The sequence below is a fragment of the Chiloscyllium plagiosum genome, chromosome 44 (genome assembly GCF_004010195.1).
Source record: "Chiloscyllium plagiosum isolate BGI_BamShark_2017 chromosome 44, ASM401019v2, whole genome shotgun sequence".
NCBI classification, from domain to species: Eukaryota; Metazoa; Chordata; class Chondrichthyes; order Orectolobiformes; family Hemiscylliidae; genus Chiloscyllium; species Chiloscyllium plagiosum.
In genome coordinates, this window is record NC_057753.1 from 10,307,219 (window position 1) to 10,312,315 (window position 5,097).

The following is a 5,097-nucleotide window of genomic DNA, read 5'->3' on the forward strand; positions in this document are numbered from 1 at the left end:
GGATCATAACACACAGAATAAAAATTAAAACAGGATCATAACACACAGAATTAAAATTAAAAACAGGATCATAACACACAGAATTAAAATTAAAAACAGGATCATAACACACAGAATTAAAATTAAAACTTAAGTTTTTCATCTCTGCAGATACTGCATTGTTCCATCAGCATTATAAAGGTTACTGCCAGCAGCAGGAGGTGTAGGCTGTGTTCACGAGAAGCAAAGTTAAAAATCACACAAACGTTATGGAATATAATCCAGTGTTGTTTGGAAGGACTAGCTTTCGGAGTGCTGCTCCTTCATCAGGTAGCCATGGAGCGCGATCACAAGACATTGTAATTTTTTGCTACAAATTCTGTGTCATACAACTGAATTGAACAAACCTAGATTGCTGTTAAGTCTTTCATCTTTTAGAATGGGCTGCAGGTTTCAGCTCATTAATAAGTAAATCACAGAACTACTTGTAAGGAATGTTCTCAATGTAACTTAAAGGTGACATCTCAGCTCAGACAATGTATTAAAGGTGTGAGGTCAGAGTCTGTCTGTATGCCAATCTTGAGTCAGACTGGTTCTACTTCTAAAGTAGGAATTTATAAAATATTACATGGATTGACTGCATCTGCAAAAATTCTGCAAGTTCTGGCTTGAAGGTAGAAGACAGACGGTGGTGGTGGAGGGTGCTTTTCAGACTGGAGGCCTGTGACCAGAATCGGTGCTGGGTGCATTACTTTTCATCATTTATGTAAATAGTTTGGCTGTGAACATAGGTATAGTAAGTTTGCAGATGACATCAAAATTGGAGGCGTAGTGGACAGTGAAGAAGGTTACTTCTGCTTAAAACAGGATCTTGGTCACATGGGCCAATTGGAGTGGTAGATGGAGTTTAATTTAGATAAATGAGGGGCACTACATTTTTGAAAAACAAATCTGAGCAGGACTTATACACTTAATGGTAAGGTCCTAGGGAGTTTTGCTGAACAAAGAGACCTTGAAGTACAGATTCATAATTCCTTCAGAGTCGTAGGTAGAGAGGATAGAGGTGGTGTTTGGTACGCTTTCATTTATTTCCTTTCTGAATGAATCAAGTTGACATATCATTTGGTTTCAGATTTCTTTCCCCCTGTCTTCCTGCAAAGAATTTCACAAAATAAGTAATCATGGTCAGTACAGTCAAATAAATGTAATGGAGATGACAATTCCTGTAGATTGCTAGATGCCTACTGATCACAGGTATGATTTAAAACAATATTTACATCAATGGAAATAAAGCATCTGTTATCAAATAGACTTATTCGACACACAAACCTGAAAACCCTCAGGCCGCTAGATAGCATTATGTGTGTATGGAGGAAAACTTCATTTGGTGACAATGACCTGGAACAAGCTGCCTACAAAGGTGCTGGAAATGAAGCCGAATCAAGGATATGAAAATGAAACATCAAGAATGCTTGAGAAAAGAAAGCCAGTAAAGTTGCTGAATGACTTCCTGCTGACCTATTAAATTAAAGCAATGACAAGAAATACAGCATGTAATTTCATTGCTATATTAGGTGAAAAATCATAGCTATGCAGCTTGTACAACAGTGAATATCAGACTTACACCATATGAAGCAACTTATATTCTATATAAATCTATATTTTACATCAATTAAAATCAAAATCCCTGCAATGCAGAAAGAGGCCATTTGAGAAAGATTGAGAAGAATGTTGCCAGTGTTGGAGGGTTTATGAGAGACTGAATAGGATGGGACTGTTGCCCTTGGACCATCAGAGGCTGACAGTGAACTTGTAGAGATTCATCAAATCATGAGTGGCACAGATAGGGGAAATAGGTAAGGTCTTTTCCCCAGGGTGGGGGAGTCCAAAAGAGGGCATAGGTAGAGGTTGAGAGGGGCAAGATCTAAAAGGCACCTAAAGGTCAAGGTTTTCACAGAGGGTGGTGTGTGTATGGAATGAGCTGGCAGAGGAAGTGGCTGGTACAATTACATTTAAAAGGCATCTGGGTGGGTATGTGAATAGGAAGGACTTGGAGGGATATGGGCAAAATGCTGGAACTAGATTTACATAGGATATCTTGTCAGCTTGGATGTGTTAGATCAAAAGATCTATTTCCATGAAGTATATCTATGTACTTCATGGAGGGCGGCACGGTGGCACAGTGGTTAGCACTGCTGCCTCACAGCGCCTGTAGACCCGGGTTCAATTCCTGACTCAGGCGACTGACTGTGTGGAGTTTGCACATTCTCCCCGTGTCTGCGTGGGTTTCCTCCGGGTGCTCCGGTTTCCTCCCACAGTCCAAAGATGTGCGGGTCAGGTGAATTGGCCATGCTAAATTGCCCGTAGTGTTAGGTTAAAGGGGTAAAGGTAGGGGTATGGGTGGGTTGCGCTTCGGCGGGTCGGTGTGGACTTGTTGGGCCGAAGGGCCTGTTTCCACACTGTAAGTAATCTAATCTAATCTATGTATATTTGATAACAGATGCTTTATTTTCATTGATGCAAATATTGTTATAAGTCATACCTGGATACTAATACTTAGAAAAATGAGAGAGAGCATTCTTCAATTAGCGTACCATAAGAATCTGGGAAGACCCCTATTTCTGGAGAGGTGGGGGGGGGGGTGGTCAAGGCTTCAGCAGATTTCCAGTAGAGCTGAGAACAGATGACATCTTTCTCCGTGGGGATAGGGAGATCAACAGAGGGCAGAGAAATCAGGACCTGAAATCCAAACTGACACCAGACTACCCTGTGATCAGTGCTTTAATTAGCAGTGCCAACCCTCTACCTTTACCTAGCTTCCCATTTGACTTGAATGGCATGTACCCCCTAGTCCTGGTCTCACCCACCAGCAGAAATGACTGGATAGGGTAGGGGGGGGGGATCTGTATGGCATGCTCTGAGGAGGAGCTGGTATGGACTTGACTGTCCGAATGGCCGATATAACCTCCCTGCTTTTAAACTCAATCCCTTTAATAATGATGGACAAAATTCCATTTGTCGTCTTAATTACCCATTGCACCTGCAGGGCAACCCTCTGATTCATGCACAAGGATACCCAGGTCCCTCTGCACAGCAGCATGCTGCAACATCTTACCATCAAGTCATTGTCCTTTTTACTGTTTTCCAACAAAAATGGATGACTTCACATTTATTAACATAACTTTCCATCTGCCAGACCTTTGCCCACTCACTCAAAATATCCATGTTCCTCTGCACACTTTGCCACTCAACTTAGTGTCATCTGCAAACTTTGACCTGTGACCTGTCCCCCAACTCCAAATCATCAGTATAAATTGTGAATAATAATACAACCAATGGATCAGATCTAAGCTCTGCAGTCCTGTCCAATCCAGTTGTGAATGGTGGTGGGCAATTAACTAACTCATTGGAGGTGGCGGCTCCATCAATATCCCCATCCTCACTGATGGAAGAGCCCAGCACATCAGCACAAAAGATCAGGCTGAAGCACTCGCAGCAATCTTCAGCCAGAAATGCCAAGTGGATGATCCATCTCAGCCTCTTCCAGTGATCCCCAGCATCACAGATACCAGTCTTCAGACAATTCCAGAAGATTATAAAATGATGAGGGGCACAGATAGGGTGAATAGCCAAGGTCTTTCCCTGTTCTGACTGCCCATGACTGAGCAGGACACAGACAGCTAGCCATGGTTAATGCAGTGGGACATAGCTGACAGGAGTTAGACACCTTGGGGAAAAATGTTTGTTTAATATAATCCTGACAAGTAAAACAGTAATAACTCTTGAATTAATTAATCAATCTGTTCTAATATTTAGGAGTAGGTTTTAGTTAAAATCCTTCAAATAATGATAGAAATAGATTCTTTAGTAGTTACAGATATACCCCCACACAAAAGAAAATTAAAGCATTAGAAGAAAAGATTCCAACCAGTTTCAGATAGTGAAAGCAGCCCTGTATCATTAGAGAGAGGAATGAATCATTGACACAGAAATGAGCAGATATTGGAATGTGAGGTGAATTAACACATTATAAGACACCAAAGAATTAAGAAAGAGGTGTCTAGTAAATATGGGAAGCAACAAATTATTAGCTAAAGAATTCTAACAGAAGGTGTAACCATAAATTTGATGGAAATAATCAATATTTGTTTGGATCGCCTGTAATGAGGAATTTAAAAGGTTCCTGAAGCGATGGGCAAGTATCCAATGAATTGGCAGTTAACATGGTGCAGCTGGTAAATGTTACTTGAATACAGGATCCATTGTGGAACAGCTTCAAGGAGGGAGATAAGAGAGTCGGGGAAACATCACAAAGGTCCTGGGGTGGATCACAAGCCTGTCCATCTCTCTGTCGTTCAGTGAAACGATTAGCTTCATTGGAAATACACTGAGGTCAGCTGAAACTGTACAAGATGCTGCACTAGAATCATAGAGGATTTGAGCTGCAGGGAGAGGCTGAATATGCTGGGGCTGTTTTCCCTGGAGCATCAGAGGCTGAGGGGTCACCTCATGGATAGGGTAAATAGTCAAGGTCAGCAAGTCCAGAACTACAGGGCATAGGTATAGGGTGAGAGGGGAAAGGGACCCGAGGGGCAACTTTATCAAGCAGAGAGTGGTGAATGTATGGAATCAGCTGCCAGAGGAAGTGATGGAGGCTGATACAACTGCAGCATTTAAAAGACGGGTATATGAATATAGGAAGGGCTTATAGGGATATAGGCTAAGTGCTGGCAAATGGGACTAGATTAGGTTAGGATATTTGGTCAGTATGGATGAGATAGACCAAAGGATCTATTTCTGTACTGTATATCTTTATGACTCGAATTGGAACTAGCTGGATGGGCACCATGGACCAGTTTAGACCGAAGGACCTGGTGGGTCAAACCAGGGCAGGACGTACATGTCAATTGTTAGTGACCTAGAGGTGTAGGTGCATAGTTCTTTAAACGTGGACTCAGAGGTAGACAACAGACAATAGAGAATAGGTGCAGGAGTAGGCCATTCTGCCCTTCGAGCCTGCACCACCATTCAATATGATCATGGCTGATCATCCTTAATCAGTATCCTGTTCCTGCCTTATCTCCATAACCCTTGATTCCACAATCCTTGAGAGCTCTA

General features: G+C 42.0%; 1 protein-coding gene across 1 annotated transcript in view; it reads left to right on the top strand.

Annotated features, from left to right (window-relative positions):
- The window catches only part of LOC122543652 (zinc finger protein 665-like), a 93,488-nt gene that overhangs the window by 8,872 nt on the left and 79,519 nt on the right, over positions 1 to 5,097 (top strand). The window lies entirely within an intron of this gene.